Source organism: Ctenopharyngodon idella, chromosome 9, assembly GCF_019924925.1.
Source record: "Ctenopharyngodon idella isolate HZGC_01 chromosome 9, HZGC01, whole genome shotgun sequence".
In the NCBI taxonomy this organism is placed as follows: Eukaryota; Metazoa; Chordata; class Actinopteri; order Cypriniformes; family Xenocyprididae; genus Ctenopharyngodon; species Ctenopharyngodon idella.
Window position 1 is genome coordinate 1,272,698 of NC_067228.1, and position 17,149 is coordinate 1,289,846.

At 34.1% G+C, this 17,149-nt stretch overlaps 1 long non-coding RNA gene across 3 annotated transcripts in view; it reads left to right on the forward strand.

Annotated features, from left to right (window-relative positions):
* Positions 1 to 17,149, forward strand: part of LOC127519304 (uncharacterized) — a 37,062-nt gene that overhangs the window by 12,147 nt on the left and 7,766 nt on the right. For 2 of the 3 annotated variants that reach the window (XR_007931773.1, XR_007931774.1), the window contains exons 4-6: positions 10,677 to 10,767; positions 12,881 to 13,042; positions 13,775 to 13,959. This is a non-coding gene — a long non-coding RNA (uncharacterized LOC127519304). Of the gene's footprint in view, positions 1 to 10,676; positions 10,768 to 12,877; positions 13,043 to 13,774; positions 13,960 to 17,149 lie in introns of all 3 variants that reach the window. The other variant, XR_007931775.1, reaches the window with a different exon arrangement.

A 17,149-nucleotide genomic window follows, 5' to 3' on the forward strand; every position in this document is an offset into this window, starting at 1 on the left:
AAAATATTCACTGCAGGTATAGTTAGCGTAGTATGTTAGCATGCTATTCTGAACATGAACTGATTTTTTATTTTATTTTTTTTTGTGAAAATGCAGCTTTGTTAGTCATTACTGCTGCTGATAAACCTGTTCAGACAGGAACTTATCTAAGAGTTTTGAACCTCCCAGCGATCTTCACACAATGACTGAACGAGTCTGTGAGCATTTCTGTGACACAGCGAGGGCTGATGCTCTTGAACATCAAGACTCGCTCACAGCAGACATGACACTAAAAGGCACAACTTTTCTCCAGTCACTTGTCACGTAAGCGGGAGGTCATGAGATGCAGTAGGACACTAGGAAGGGCTCATCCATCTGGATGGGATTCCACAAAGTTTCAGCACTAAATTAGGAGCATGAGTCACTCGAGATGAATGATTCATCTCAGCGGTTTCACAGCCCGCAGTGCCGTAAATCGCTCTAAACCTGCGCGAGGGGATTGTCTCTCCCTGCCCGGATGCATGAGCGGCAGACGCTCCGATCTACAGCTGCGAGCTCTTATCTGCTGCCAGTGACGGCAGAGATGAAGCTTTGGCGAGAAAGACTTTAATAATAATCTCAACACAAAGCATGCAGCCAAGAAGAGATTTTCCATATAGGTGAAGAGCTACTGATTTCCCACAGTTAAAATACTTCTATCTCAGTTTAATGTGCAGAGTCAAGTGTGAGAGAGGCAGGTTAAGTTGGTAGTTTGATGTCTTGATGAGAGAAACACTGTGACAAACTTCGATTTGTTTGATTGACAAAGTTCCCACATTCCTGGAAAATATACACTGCAGAAACAGAAAAAGCATGTCATTTTGTATTTTCTGTATAGTATGTAAATGTATATGCTGTATCCATATGCATATTATATGCATTTAAATGTACACACTATACTATGTAGTTTCTACATTGTATGTAAATGTATACGTATATAAATTTACATAAGATATAGAGAACAGATAGTATGTTATTATGCATTTTCTATATAGTATGTACATTTATATGCATATAAATTTATTTGCATTTATCTATATGCATATGCATATTATATGAATTTACATTTATATGCATATAAATTTACATATGATATAGAAAATACATAGTATGTTGTGTATTTTCTTTAGTGTCTATTCCTAAAGATAAATGCCTACAAATTTATATGCATATAAATGTACATACTATATAGAAAATGCATAATAACATACTATCTGTTCTCTATATCTTATGTAAATGTATATGCATATACATTTCTATGCATTTATCTATATGCATATTATATGCATTTACATTTCCATGCATATAAGTTAAGTATACGATATGCATCATTTTTATATGCATAGAAATGTAAATGCATATAATATTCATATTCATGTAGATAAATGCATACAAATTTATATGTATATAAATTTACATACAATACAGAGAATACATAGTATGTTATTATGCATTTTCTATATCGCATGTAAATTTATGCATTTAATGTATATACATAAATGTAGATACTATATAGAAAATGCATGCTGTACACTGCAGAAATAGTAAGTGTATTATGTTGTGTATTTACTTTCTAAATAGTGTGTACATATATATGTTGTATCAATATGTATATTATATGCATTTAAATGTACATACTATATAGAAAGTACATAACATGTATTTTCTATATTGTATGTACATTTATATGCATATAAATTGAAATGCATGTAATATGCATATAAATTTGCATGATATAGAGAATACATAGTATGTTATTATACATTTTCTATATAGTATGGTAATTTATCTGCATATAACTGTATCCATATGCATATTATATGCATTTAAATTTACATACTATACAGAAAATACATAACATACCACGAATTTTCTATTTCATATGTAAACTTATATGCATAGAAATGTAAATGCATATAACATGCATATAGATAAATTCATACACATTTATAGGCATATACATTTACATACGATATAGAGAATACATAGTATGTTATTATGCATTTTCTATATAGTATGTAAATTTATATGCATAGAAGTTTGTATGCAAATATCTTTAGGAATATGCATAATATATGCATTTAAATGTATATGCATATGAATTTAGATACTATAGAAAATACATAACATACTATGTATTTTCTATATCATATATAAATTTATATGCATATAAATGTAAATGCATATAATATGTATATGCATATAGATAAATGCATACAAATTTATAAATTTAAAACAAATTTATATACTATATAGAAAATACGTATGTTATGTATTTTCTATATAATATGAAAATTTATATACGTTTGTATGCATATTATATGCATTTAAATTTATATGCATCTATTTGTACATACTATATAGAAAATATCATGGAAGTTTAAAAATGTGGTTTCCATGCCTGAAAAAGTCATGGGATAAAAATCATGGGATAATTTAGTCTGAATTCACTATTGAGTTATTAATTTTGATTCTCAATTTCTATTCAGCTGATATGGATAATTCTGAATTATTATGTAGTGTATGTGGCTGAGAGATGAAACCGTCTTTGACACTCTTTGATTCATTCCTCTCTGGTGCAGCTGCACATAAATCGGCTTTTTTAATCGTGTTGTCCGTCATCAGTCTGGTGTTTGAAACAGCCGTCATGACAGCAGGAGTTCTCCAGACCATCAAACAGAGTCAAGAAATAAAAAAAGTATTTAGAGGTGACCTTGTTCGGACGCATGCAAATGAGATGCAAAACAGATGCTTCCTGTTATTCTAACTGGCTAGAGCTAGTTGATTTCCTTATGCTGCCAAGTCACTGACTTTAATATTACATGAATCAAAAGGTCAAAGAAATAAAATTGCAAATGATTACTTCATTACTACAAATCATTTATGATTAATTCAAATAGTTACATTAGCAGGTGAACGGTGGGATTTGGATGGTGAAAATGTGGTTGTAAAAAATAAGGAATTGATTATGACAAGCGAAAAGGAAGGTGTTATTACATTTTGATGAAAGATTACGTGTTTGTTTCTGTGAAATGACGGACAGTATGGCCTGAGCAATAGATTTTCCTCCAAGATATTTAAAGTTGCCTTGCAAAGCTTTACACTGGTACAAAAATCTCTGAAATGTCCAAAATGCTCCGACAGGAGCAGCTTTCTGAAGAAAATGCATCAACAAAGCCCAGAGGCAAAGCACTTTTGATTTCGTTAAACTGAGATAGACTTCAAAGTTAAATGGAAACAGTTTTGAGCGTGTAGGAGAGGATATTTTCACCGCATGCCTCCTGCGTTCCAGGAGAAAACATTTCCTCAATTTTGTAAGCATAACGGTGTAGTGGGAATTGAGTTTTTGAAGGCCGGCACTGTACAGACCGCTGTCGTCATTGTCCTCTGCGAAGGGCACTTAAACAAACAGCCAAGTGCTCTTCAGGTTCAGCCAAACATTTTAGTCATGGTCAGAATAATAATGGAAGTCACTGTGAAATAAATATGGAACGCAACGTCTTCGTAATGCGGCTAATGATTCGATTATTTGCTTTTAGCCAGAGGTCAAGTCCATCCCAAACTTTATGACAGCATCAATAATTCAGAATAGCGACTACCATGCTACGTTATTTCTGCATTATATGTAGCACTGTGTATAATATGTGAATTTTCTGGATGCATAAAATACTCTATATAATAAATAAAATACTTTAATTAAAGTTGCAAACATTATTTTTATGAGTTCTGTTGACATAATATTGACATAAAACAACTTAATGCATGTAACTTAAACGGCATTAATCAATTTTTCATTAATCGAAAAACAAATTGTCTTGAAAACTTTGAAAATTGGTCAGTGGATTTCTAGCATTATTTGCATAGGACTGGATAAAGAGAATAAATGTTGAAATTAAATTTCTTTACAGAATATAACTTTTTTTAATCACCTGAAACATGCTACGACTTTTATTCCAAAGCGACTTATGTAATGCAATTAACATCAAGCACGCAAAGTGAACACATTTGTTTATTTGTCCACGGTATTTCCCACATGTCACTAGTTTCAAGTTTTGCTTCAAATGAATTTGTTTAGGACAGGTGTTTATTATGTTGGCGTGAGAAAGTGCTAAAACATGCTAATTCATGCTAGCAACATGCTAAAACATGGTAGCAACATGTTAATTCATGCTAGCAATATGTTAAAACATGCTAATTCATGTTAGCAACATATTAATACATGCTAGCAGTGTGTTAAAATATGCTAGCAACATGCTAGTTATGCTAGCAATGTGTTAAAACATGCTAGCATTGTTAATTTATGCTAATTGAATATGCTAATTCATGCTAACAAAATGCTAAAACAGGCTAACATGCTTATTCATGTTAGCAACATGTTAAAAGACGCTAACAACATGCTAATGCTAAAACATGTTAGCACTGTTATTTCATGCTAGAAACATGTTAACATTGTGTTAAATAATGCTAGCAACATCCTAATATATGCTAGCAATGTGTTAAAATATGCTAGCAAAATGCTAATTATGCTAGCAGTGTGTTAAAACATGCTAGCAAAATGCTAAAACATGCTAACATGCTTATTCATGTTAGCAACATGTTAAAAGTTGCTAGCAACATGCTAATGCTAAAACATGTTAGCACTGTGTTATTTCATGCTAGAAACATGTTAACATTGTGTTAAATAATTCTAGCAACATTCTAATATATGCTAGCAATGTGTTAAAATATGCTAGCAACATGCTAAAACACGCTAACAACATGTTAATTCATGTTAGCAACATGTTAAAATATGCTATCAATATGCTAATCATGCTAGCAATGTGTTAAAACATTCTAACAATGTGCTAATTCATGCTAACAAAATGTTAATTTATGCTAGCAATGTGTTAATTCATGCTAGAAACATGCTAACGATGTGTTATATCAAGCTAACAATGTGAAAATGTGAAAAAACATGTCTATCGATCTATCTGAATATCACTATAATTTTTGTTTTTCATTCCTGTTCTGTTGTAAATGCAGTTAAATTTAAAGGATTTGTGGTGGAATGTTGCATTTATAGTGTTTATATTGTTTGTAAACATTTGTTTTATTGACGGTATTTTAAATTATTTCTGAATATAATAATAAAATGTGACATGCATCAATGCACCTTTTCCCTCAACAGTGCAATTTTGAAACAGTGCGACTTACGCTGCCACCGCGTAATCACCGGAATCTTGAGATGACAACACGTGACGTTATATTCGGAGCTGTTCACATCCTTGGACTGGGAATTATGCATTTCTATGGCACCACTATCAACGCCTAAATGAATCTACAGCGGTCAGGTGGTACATGTGGGAGCTTTCAGAAAACTCCCAGCTTACAGACTGTAATTATGAGCTCTACGAGGACGTGAACGCTTTTTACAAGCCAGAATCTTGTAGTTACAGTAATTACGATATGGCGTGAACACACCAGCTGGAAAATGCAATGCAATGCAACCATTGATTTTCCACAACATGAGGTCATGTGACACCAAAGTAACATGTTTGCATTGCTGTTGCATGATGTTTTGTGCTGTTTTTAAAACATCATAAGCATGCACATGGGCTCCAGCAGCGGAAGCTGTCCGCGACCGTGTTGCGCATCTCTAAAGTGCACGCCGACTGATTCACGCGTGTTGCATCTATCGTCTCGTTCCCGCTGGAGTCCGCTGAGAAGCAGAGTGAGTGGTTTTGCCCTCAGCCCTGTCTGTGGTCATCACATCAGCTGCAGTTGATCTAGCAGACAGAACATGTAATGGTGTTTGTGGACGCAGCGTTTGCTCTGCGCCCTACGGGCTCTTTGTAAAGACGAATGAATCCGCTCTCTGTGGATCGGTTGCACGACTCGAGGACAAAATGAGACTTAATCCAGGTCAGAGTTGATAAATGGATACAGCTAATGTAGACTTTCTCATCCTCCATCTGTCTTTGTCTAAATGCGCTCATTTAATTGAATGAAACAGACAGGAACTCGAATAGAACTCTATAACCAGCTTTTTGTGCTTCAGTAGGTAGTTGTGCATTCAAGCCGTGAACATCTCAGTCTTTTACACAGGTAATGCTGGGATGTTCCTTCTTACAAGTTTGGAAATCCATATTCTTCACAGTCTGCCGCAGAGAGTGATGGGAAATGTAGTTTGTTCACACAACTGACCGATACGTTGAATATTCACTATACACTGCTGTTCAAAAGTTTGCTGCGAGTACAATTTTTCTGATGTTTTTGAAAAGTCTTATATATACGATTTAGCAAATCTGCAGAGTGTGATTGTTTATATCATTGCAAAATGTATTATCACACAGCTTTATATTTATACTAAAGTTGGATATATAAATATATATATAGAGAGAGAGAGAGAGAGAGAGAGATGCACGGATACTAAATTTCTCCACCAATACCGATAACCAATTATTTCGAGTTATATCTGCCGATACCAATAACGATACTGATAGTTTGGGGGTTCTGCCTTTTATACCTTCTTTTAAATTAATGATAATTTCATTATAATTAATAATTATATTTTTAATTATTATATTTTGAAAGAAATGCAAATAAAATATTTATTCTCTCTATTTTATCAGCTTGTTTCAGAGTAACTGGTATCAGTTATAAACATAAACACATTAACTAAATTCTGAAGATTAAATGAATATTTCTTAACTTTCTGAATGTTATTAATTCATATAATTACTATTAATATTGAACATAAAACTGGTTTCTTAGCATTTTCTTTACACAAAGCCCAATTTCAGTGCATTTTCCTGCCCTCTTTTGATTGACAGGATATATCGGCCCTGACTATCGGCTGTTTTTAAACTATAGAGATGCACCGATATATCGGCCAATAATCGGTATCGGCTGATAAAAACAAATTTACCGATAAACATAATACTGATTATTGGCCGATATATTGGTGCATCTCTTATACTCATGTAAAACAATATATAGAAAATCTCAAGTGCGTGATTAACTACATTATCGCCCAGCTCTAATCTGCAAAATGCAACTATAAGGCATGATATTATAAACAATAACATTGTGATTTTCTGTATGCTGCTTTTAAACAATGTGCATTGTAAAAGTGCTATACAAATAAAACTTGCACATCAATGCTGCATTTATTTGATCAAAAATACTGTAAAAATTGTGAAATATTATTAGAATGTAAATCAGCTGTTTTCTATGTGAATATATAGTAAAGTGTAATTTATTCCTGTGATCAAAGCTGAATTTTCAGCATCATTACTCCATTCTTCGGTGTCACATGATCCTTCAGAAATCATTCTAATATGATGATTTTCTGCTCAAGAAACATTTCTGATTATTATCCATGTTGAAAACATTTTCTTATTTTTGTGGAGATCGTGGCACATTTTTATTTTCATGATTCTTTGATGAATAGAAAGTTTAAAAGAACAGCATTTATTTGAAATAGAATATTTTCTAAAATTATAAATGTCCTTACTGTCACTTTTGATCAATTTCATGTGTCCTAACAAATTATAATAGTTTATATTTACGTTGATTTTGCTGGTAGTGTTGAATAACGCGACATTGTGAATATTAATGGTTTTAATGTGTCTTTAATGCATTGTGATTCTGAATTAAGATCATGAAGAAAACAATGCTGAAAGCGTGTATGTTAAAGCGGTTCTCAAGGAACATCCTGGCGTTCTGTATGCTCTGTATCTATTTATTTCTTGTCTCCCCTGAAGGCTCTCCTGCATTGACTGAGTAAAAGTGTGAATGAGGTTAACTTACTCCCGCAGGCCTGAAACGCCAGCCGTTTTACTGCCGCTCGCTGGTAACACACACACGGCCGTTTTATCATCTCAGGCCGTGTCTGCTCCTGTTGTCTCTCACGATACGGTCTAACCGGACCGGCCGGCCGTCCTCTGGGACTGTTTGCCATTTGGACGGGAGTTTTCCTGAGGTTAATGAATGCTGTGGCCGCATTGCAGAGCTTTATGTGCTGCATTTCCAGACTGAAATCATTTTCCAAAGCCATTGTATGTAATTGAACTGAGAGTGGACACGCTTCTGTGATTCTGTACAGGGTCATAACATGAGCAGATTGGAGCCGTAGTGAGTCTCGGCATATAGCAGGATCCAGTTTATTCTGGACAACAATTGTCCACTTGGACAGGAATACGTGTCGACTTTGAAATTAGAATTTATGTGCATTCAAAAACGAATATGTAGGGATTATTTCACAGAGATAATTGTACTTTGTAAAGCTGCTTTACACTTACAGAGGCCCTTTTTTAAAGTCTTGATGTTGTTTTTGGCTTCTACTACAATGGATTCATGCTTGAATGTTTTTTCCCAGATTTTTCCCATGTTCTCAGTTGTCTTGACTAGTGAGTTGTCTGAAGCAGAGGATTGTGGGTTTTCTGAAGGTGGGCGGCAGTCAGGTTGTGTTTTCGCTGTCATCTCTGCTGCAAGCAAATACTTTCTCTGTGACGCTAAAAAAAGGAGCTGCCAATGTTAGGTGACAGAAACATTGTTCAATTGTTGTGTGAAATTGCTGGGGGGTCTGAAGTTCCTGTCTGAACAGGTTTAATGGTGAACACAGCTTCATTTTCAAGATAAACCCCAGTTCAGAATAGCATATTAACATGAATGTACAGGAGAGCTGCACGAATAATTGGTAAAAAGATCGTGATCTCAATTCAATCACCCCTGCGATCTTATTACCAAATGACAGCGATTCGTCTCTGTCTATTAAATCTTTGACAAGTATGTATGATCCAGAGAGAGCCGTTGTCACGTATAGATATGAAACAGTCTTTTCAACCACACAGTATCATTATTTCTGTCTTAAAATAATTCAGATTATTACAGAAGTACTGGATAAAAGTTTATAGTTTGGATATAAACACTGATGTCTACGGTAGGGATCAAAATAGAGTAAATCACCTTTTGAAAGTAACTTGATGCTTCAAATAATTATTGTTTCATTACATTGTTACACCAGTAGGTGGTGACATGTGACTGTTAAAAATGTTTTTCATTGAATCATTCATTCAAGAGATTCGTTCAAAAACGATTCATCAAATAATGAAACGTGTGAAGTATTAATGATTGAGTCACTGAATCATTCATTCAAGGGATTCGTTCAAAAATGCTGATTCATCCAGTAATAAAACAAGTGAAGTCTTCGAGTAAGTCATTGAATCATTCATTCAAGAGATTTTTTCAAAAATGCTGATTCATCCAGTAATGAAACAAGTGAAGTCTTTATGAGTGAGTCATTGAATCATTCATTCAAGAGATTTGTTCAAAAATGCTGATTCATCCAGTAATAAAACAAGTGAAGTCTTTGAGTAAGTCATTGAATCATTCATTCAAGAGATTTTTTCAAAAATGCTGATTCATCCAGTAATGAAACAAGTGAAGTCTTTATGAGTGAGTCATTGAATCATTCATTCAATAGATTTGTTCAAAAATGCTGATTCATCCAGTAATGAAACAAATGAAGTCTTTGAGTGAGTGATTGAATCATTTGTTAATTAACACGAACTAAGATTAATAAATACTTTAGAAGTAGTTCATATTAACTAATCTAGTTAACAAATGGAACCCTATTTTAAAGTGTTACTGTATTTCTTCAGAGTTTGTAAAGGTGTGTGTATGACAGTATTTCAGCTCTCGGTCAGATGAAGCTGTATTAGTTGTGCAGGAGCCGAGCTGAAGAGATTTGCAATTTGCATTCAGCAGCATGTGTCCTGAAATGACTCTTGAATTAATCCTCAATCAAAGGAGGGATGATGGGACCGTTTTTCATTCTCTGATTTTATGTAGCTGCTGGCAGCAAGTAACTGTAACTGTATATGGACATTTACATTCAGAGCTGACAATGAGAAATATGACCCTGGTATTAAGATGTGTTTTGGTCGATCAGATCACAAGTGGACAACACTAAATACAGGTGTAAACGGGGTCTAAAAGGTTTTGAGCTTGTCTACTTTCAACCACTTCCAGAGGTGGTTGAAAACTCATTCGGCCGGATTGTTTTCGTAGTGTAGACGCTCATGTTGTCGAATGTGTTCAAACAGCCACAAAAGACGGCTACTCTCCATCTACTCTCTGACCTAACGCGTAAGCATTATGGGAAGCGTGCTAGCCAGATGGGATTTAACCTTTGTTGACTGAAGACCCAAGTTTGGTTTAAAGATGAAAAATGTACCAAGCACAATGTTCTCTCACCATTCCTGATTTCTAACACACACTCACAACGTTCGGCTGGTCTCGCGGCTGTCAGAGAAGAAACGAAAGCTGCTGCTCTCCGTGTGTTTTGCTGTTGTCTTAGGTGCATTCATATGTAAACCCACACATTTACCCACCTACAGACCATCTACTCAAAGAAATCAGGACAGAAGTGGTTGAAAGTGGACGAAAGAGACATTAAAACACCAGGTGTAAACGGGAATGTGTCTCCCTCGTCTACTTGTGATCTGATTGACCTGGTGTAAACAGGGCCTATGAATCATGCATGATGGGTGTTTCATTTTCTGTCTGTCCATCTTCTGGCCTTGAACATTTTCCGCTATATGCTTTAATTTTTTCCTCATTGTAATGCACACATGATATTAGTAACATGTGCGTGTGGTTTTGTGTTTCCACAGTGGACTTTGAGATTTTGGATGTGGTGTCTTTGAGGGTTTGTCCAGAGATTTAAGGATCGACGTCTTCCACTGCACACGCTCATCAACAATGGTACGTTCTCAATATAAAATATAGATTTCTCTATTTTAATCGTTTCTCATTTTGATGAACCAATATAAATCCTTAAATTGGAAGAATCTTTCATGTTTTCAGTTGATGAACGAACAAAACGTTGTAGCGCGCATCCCATCCAATAAATCCCAATAAGCTTTGTGCTTTGTAACTTTTGATATGAAACAAAGTCTCAGATTTCAAATTCTGTAAATTGTATTGTGAAATTCAAACAATAAATACTATTTTGGTGCTTTTTAATGTGGTGTGACAGATCGCTGTAGCGCCTCAATTGAATCGATCATCTCTTCCGCTTTACTACTAGTTACAGCACCAAAAAAACATGAATGAACATCAGAAGGAATATTGAAATAAAAAGTACAACTTACTAACATGAATCATGTCTCATATAATTGATCAATCATCAATTTGAACCGTGGAAAGGTATCAATAAAACATCTTGAGAGCAATGTCACGTAACGTTACTTCAGATTAGCCATTCAGTGACCATAAACTCAATAGTTAGCTAGAAAAATACTCTAGAGAGGAGTGTTTTTATAAATATATACACTACATTGCATATTCATTATATTTTTACTTAACCTATTCTTCATTATTTAACGTATGTTTGAATAAATCTATCATGTTTTTATGACAGCCACCATTTACGTTTTTAAATTTTTATGTTTATATTTCAAAAAACATTGAAAACCGAAAATACATTTTGCATAAATGTATATTAATGAACTTCACAGACCCAATAATACATAAAATGATAAACTAGACACAGAATAAGACTAGTTTGTTTGGACACACGAGTCACGACAGAAGCTATGGGAAGTGTTTTCTTCTTCCGTGTGTATTTTGGTTTACTGTACATCATTATAAGGTTGTTTGATATATTAGTATTGTTTGTCCTGCTGTCTGTGACCCATCAGGACAGACTTGAGACCCATTTTTGGCTGTTATTTTGGTCATTGTCACCTCAGGCATTCATAAATGACGTCAATCAATCATTACTAAACCTCATTTCTGATTAAAACACTATTTATATCTGTTTAATCCTGATTATATGTCCAGAACAATACGGCGATTCACAAAAAAAAGGCAGTTGATGTGAAGAGAAGGTGATGAATGGGTTTGATTCATTTGAAAGTGTTTTCCGGAATCAGCGTGTGTGTGTGTGTGTGTGTGTGTGTGTGTGTGTGTGTGTGAACACTTTCAGGATTCTCTTCAGACTGTACACCTCATGATCTTCAGATGCGTTAGTGTTGTTCAGGGTGATTGATAATAATGGTGTTTAATGAGCAGTAATGGGGTCAATGTAATAATATGTGCTGAACTCCGTCAGGCGTTCGTTAGCTCTGATTATAATCAGCACGACTCACTGATGCTTATGCGCTGATCACAAACACTGCGCTGCTCTTCTCAAGCATCATAATAATAATAATAATAATAATATGTTTTATATAAGTATTTAATAATAATAATAATAATACATTTTATATATTTTTTAATAATAATAATGATAACATGTTTTACGCATGCCCAGGGCAGGTGGTGTGAAGTAACGAATTACAAATACTTTTACGTTTTTGTTGTTGTTGTGGATGTCCCAATTGGAGAGGTGCAATTTTCAGAGAAACATTCATGTTACTTATTTTGGTTGCATTTGTGAGTGAATAAAAATGTGACTGGTTGTGTAAAATAGGCACATAATATCGTAATATCGATATATTGATTAATATACCCCTGAAACTAATCTAATAATAATCAGATCGCTGAGTTTTTATGAGATATCGGCAAGTATTTAATAATAATAGTAATAATAATAATAATATAAATTAAATAAGTATTTACATAGCACCTTTCTATAACTCAGTGTCACTTTACAGAAACAGAGGAATCATACATAGAGAAAATGTCCATATACACTGTATAGCATCTGAATATAATGTGTGTGGCTTATTAAATAAAATAACTGCATTGCTTATTGTTTTAAAACATTATTGTTTGAATGTAAACTCAAGTCATGATTGTGACAGTTGAACTAGTAGAAGTAGTAAACTAGTAATCTTGTCTGTGAATCTGCGCTGTGTTTTCATGTCAGCAGCTGTTATGCTGGTTTCTGAAAGCAGAACCGGAGACGGAGTCGAGGCGTGTTTTGCCATCATCTACCTGTGCCACTTTCTGTTGACCTGCCTTCTGCTGGACAGCCTGGTGCATTCTGGGAAGGATGGGTCATGCTCTAGAGTCATCAGTATCTGCACAGCATGTGAGTGGAAAAACACAAGCCAAACGTCTCCAGTAAAAATAAGTTACCCGAAGCAAGACTCAATCTGGAGATCTAGAATGCAGAGATTCTGAAATAAATCAAAGATAAGAGGAATCTGGCCTGGAGGGAGATTCATATGAACATCCTCAGCGTCTCTGTCTTGTTTTCCAGAAAATATCTGCCCAATGGGCTCAGAAAACAAGATTATTCTTCTGATCCCACTGGCAGATATTTGTTCTTGTTTTCAGCAAAAACTCACTTCATTTTTATGCATTTTTCAGAAAACAAGACTTAATATCTTCAGTCATTTTGATCCATCTATCAATTTTTTACAGTTTCAATGAAACTGTATACTGTTGTTACCATTATTTTCCTTACATTTCTATGTATTTTATTCAGTTCGTTTACTTTCGTATTTCACACTGGTGAATATTTGTTGAGTGAAAAAAAGTTGAATTACATTCAACTGTTTTATCAGTACTATTGGATTTTATTTGTTCACTGAAATAATTATAATAATAAAAAAAAAATATTAGATTAAAAACAGTGATATTTTAGTTTAATTGATATACTATTATACAAATTAGTAAAGTATCTTAGAAGACAGATTAATGATGATTTGGAGCAGTCTGTGATGCCGTCAGATGCGAATGGAGCCCGTTTGAGGTGGTTTTGAACTGAAGCTGGTTGCAGTTGTTTATTTTATCTTTTTTTTTTTTTTTTTTTGTGCAGTCAGCAGCAGCCATGAGGCGTACGCCTGGAGCAAACTGGCACAGCTTCTGTTCACCTCCCACCTGCACTGTGCACCAGAGCCGAGCGGATCAGCGGTGACGGCTGACCCGGGCCTGGTGGACACGGGACTGTACGGCCGCCTCGCCAGACTCGCACACAGACCCGTCGCCCGGCTCTTCTTCAAGGTCAGCTTTCATTATAAGGGATTCCTATGAAAACAAGTCAACACTGCAGTAAAATGATGTTCTTCCTCAGTGTTTCTGTCTTGTTTTCCAGTACAAATATCTAAACATTTTTAAATCAAGATACATTTACTGGAGAAGAGAAATATATTTTCCGAAAAAAAAACAAAAAAACAACAACGACAAAAAAAGTTTATGCATAAAATAAAAAATACATACACTCTAAAAAATGCTGGGTTAAAAACAACCCAAGTTGGGTTGAAAATGGACAAACCCAGTGACTGTGTTGCTTTAACTCAGCGATTGGGTTAAATGTTTGCCCAACCTGCTGGGTAGTTTTATTTAACTCAACTATTGTTTAAAAATTACTACATGGCTTACTTAAAATGAACCCAAAATTAAAAATCAGACACATAATTACTAGAGGCAACAATAATAATAATTAAAAGGTGAACATTTATTAATTAGCAATTTAATAAATGTTTATTGTTTAATTATTATTCATTAAACTTATTAATAAATGTTCATTTATTAAACATATTAATAAATATTCATTTGGGTTCATTTTAAGCAACAATACAGTAATTTCTAAACAATAGTTGGGTTAAATAAAACTACCCAGCAGATTGGGTCAAACATTTAACCCAACCGCTGGGTTAAAACAACCCAATCACTGGGTTAAAACAAACAAATTGCTGGGTTGTCCATTTTTTCAACCCAACCTGGTTGTTTTTCATTTTTTAGAGTATATATCTGCCAATTTGGTCAGAAAAATAAACTTAATTCAAAGGGAAAACAAGATTATTTTTCTTAACCCAATGGCAGATTTTAATTTTATTACTAACTTTAAAATCTTTATATATCTCCTTATATATATATATATATATATAAAAGATTGCCAGGAAAAAACAGATGCTGCATCAATTGTGTTAAATATTTTTCATGCTTTAAACTGAAAAAAAAAAAATTAATCACAATTTTGACAATTTTGTTAATTTTGACAGCCCTAATATACAGTATTGGAGAAAATTTTTGTCTCAGTCTTGAAAATAATGCCACAAAACAAAAATATTAACGCTATTAAAACAGGCTTAAGAAAAATGTAATTACTTTTCTTTTCTATTCTAATGTGAAATATGACTTCCACATTTTCTTGACAGGTTTCATGTGATTCACCCAGTGACTCAGCTGGGAATTATGATATTATGGATGACTGAAGCTTCTAAATAAATAATGTGCATGTATGACGTGGAGGTGATAAATTGTGTATTGATTACAGCAACCACACAAAACCTTCTCATGTTCTCCTTTTAATTAAACGGGATGTTTCTTCCTAAAGCCCCTCAGGGAGTCGCGCTCCTCAAAACCACCATCTTGGCTTTGTGTCGTGTTCGTGTTTCAACAATGATCCTTTTGAGGAAACGCAGAAGGATCTAACCGTTTCTCTCATTTTCCCCAGCTGATTAGATCATCCTGAAAAGGATGCAATGAATTCATTGAATCATTTCCAGGAGCTCCGTATGTGTTTATAAGGCTTCTCTACCAGAGGAAGCGCTCATGTGTGTCTTCACTTAAAGATTCATGCTTATTTGTTGCATATCTAAAATGTTTTTGCCGCTGGCAGACGTTATTGTTTGACAACGCTGATTCAAGGAGGCATTTCTTTTGTATGATTAATCATTTAGGGCACTTCCTTTAGCAAATGACCTTTGGGAAGCGTTTGCCCTCCGAGCGCACTGCAGCATTAATCATGCGTCCATTCGATTGCAGAGCAACTTTAAACCATGTGCAGATCATTTAATGCCAATGTTCATCTACCTTTATTGTGTAAAGCTTATCTGATGTATTGAGATGTATTAAAAACATTATATTAGTATGAGTTTTTCTATGATATGTCTTATCTAGTACTACCCGTTTGGTGGATTGATGAAAAATATAGGTCAAATTTCACTCTTAAATCAAAGTAAATAAAATTTTGCATTACAAAATTGGCAACACTTTCATTGATTAACATCAACTAACAATGAACAATACAGCATTTATTAATCTTAATATAAATCTCTACTTTTATGAATGCATTTTTCAGACTAAAATTTGTATCTGTTCATATTATTTAATGCACTGTGAACATTAACACAGATTAATAAACGTTGTAAAAACATATTGCTCAATTTTACAAGTGCTATATAGTTTTACCACAACATGAGATCACACTGTATTGCAGAAATCAGTTAAATGATTGATTAAAAAAAAAAAACATGAGCAGAAAGCAGTAAAGTACACTGACAAACACAGATATGAGCAATCAGCGTATGAATCTCAACAATGGCGACAACAAAATATTCACACGATCAGATCAACTCTAGACATCACAAAAAGCTACTAAAAGACAGAACAAAAACACAGCAAAAAATAAAAGCAAAATAGAATTAAAGAAAATAATAGGACAATTCAGCTGCATCATTTATTCATGCCGTGATGCATGCTGGGAGTTTTGTACTATTGTTCCCAGCATGCACTGTGGCATGACACTATTGTCACCATTGTTGAGATTCATGTGCTGATTCTTGATGTCTTTGTGTGTCATCTTAGGGTTTTTTTTTTTTTTTTTTTTTTAAATCTTTTGATTGGTTTTGTTTTATTATAACATTTCAATGATGATCTCTATCAGTTTAATTTTGATTTCAATAGCAGTCAGTTTTGGTTTGTTATGAGAGTTCAATGATGTTTCTTTACGAGATCTCAATGATTGTTTTATTCTGTTACGAGATTTCAATCACAGTTGATTTTATTAGGTTATGAGATTTCAATGACGTTGTTTTTGTTCTGTTACGAGATTTCAATGACGGTCAGTATTATTGACGGTCGGTTTTATTTGGTTACGAGATTTCAACGACGGTCGGTTTTATTCTGTTACGAGATTTCAATGGTGGTCGATTTTGTTCCATTACGAGATTTCAATGATGGACATTTTTTTTTTCGGTTACGAAATTTCAATGACGGTTGTTTTTATTCGGTTATGAGATTTCAATGATAGTTGTTTTTGTTCTGTTACGAGATTTCAATGACGGTCGGTTTTATTTGGTTACGAGATTTCAACGACAGTCGGTTTTCTTGACGGCCGATTTTATTCGGTTACGAGATTTCAGTGACGATTGGTTTTATTCGGTTATGAGATTTCAATGACGGTTGT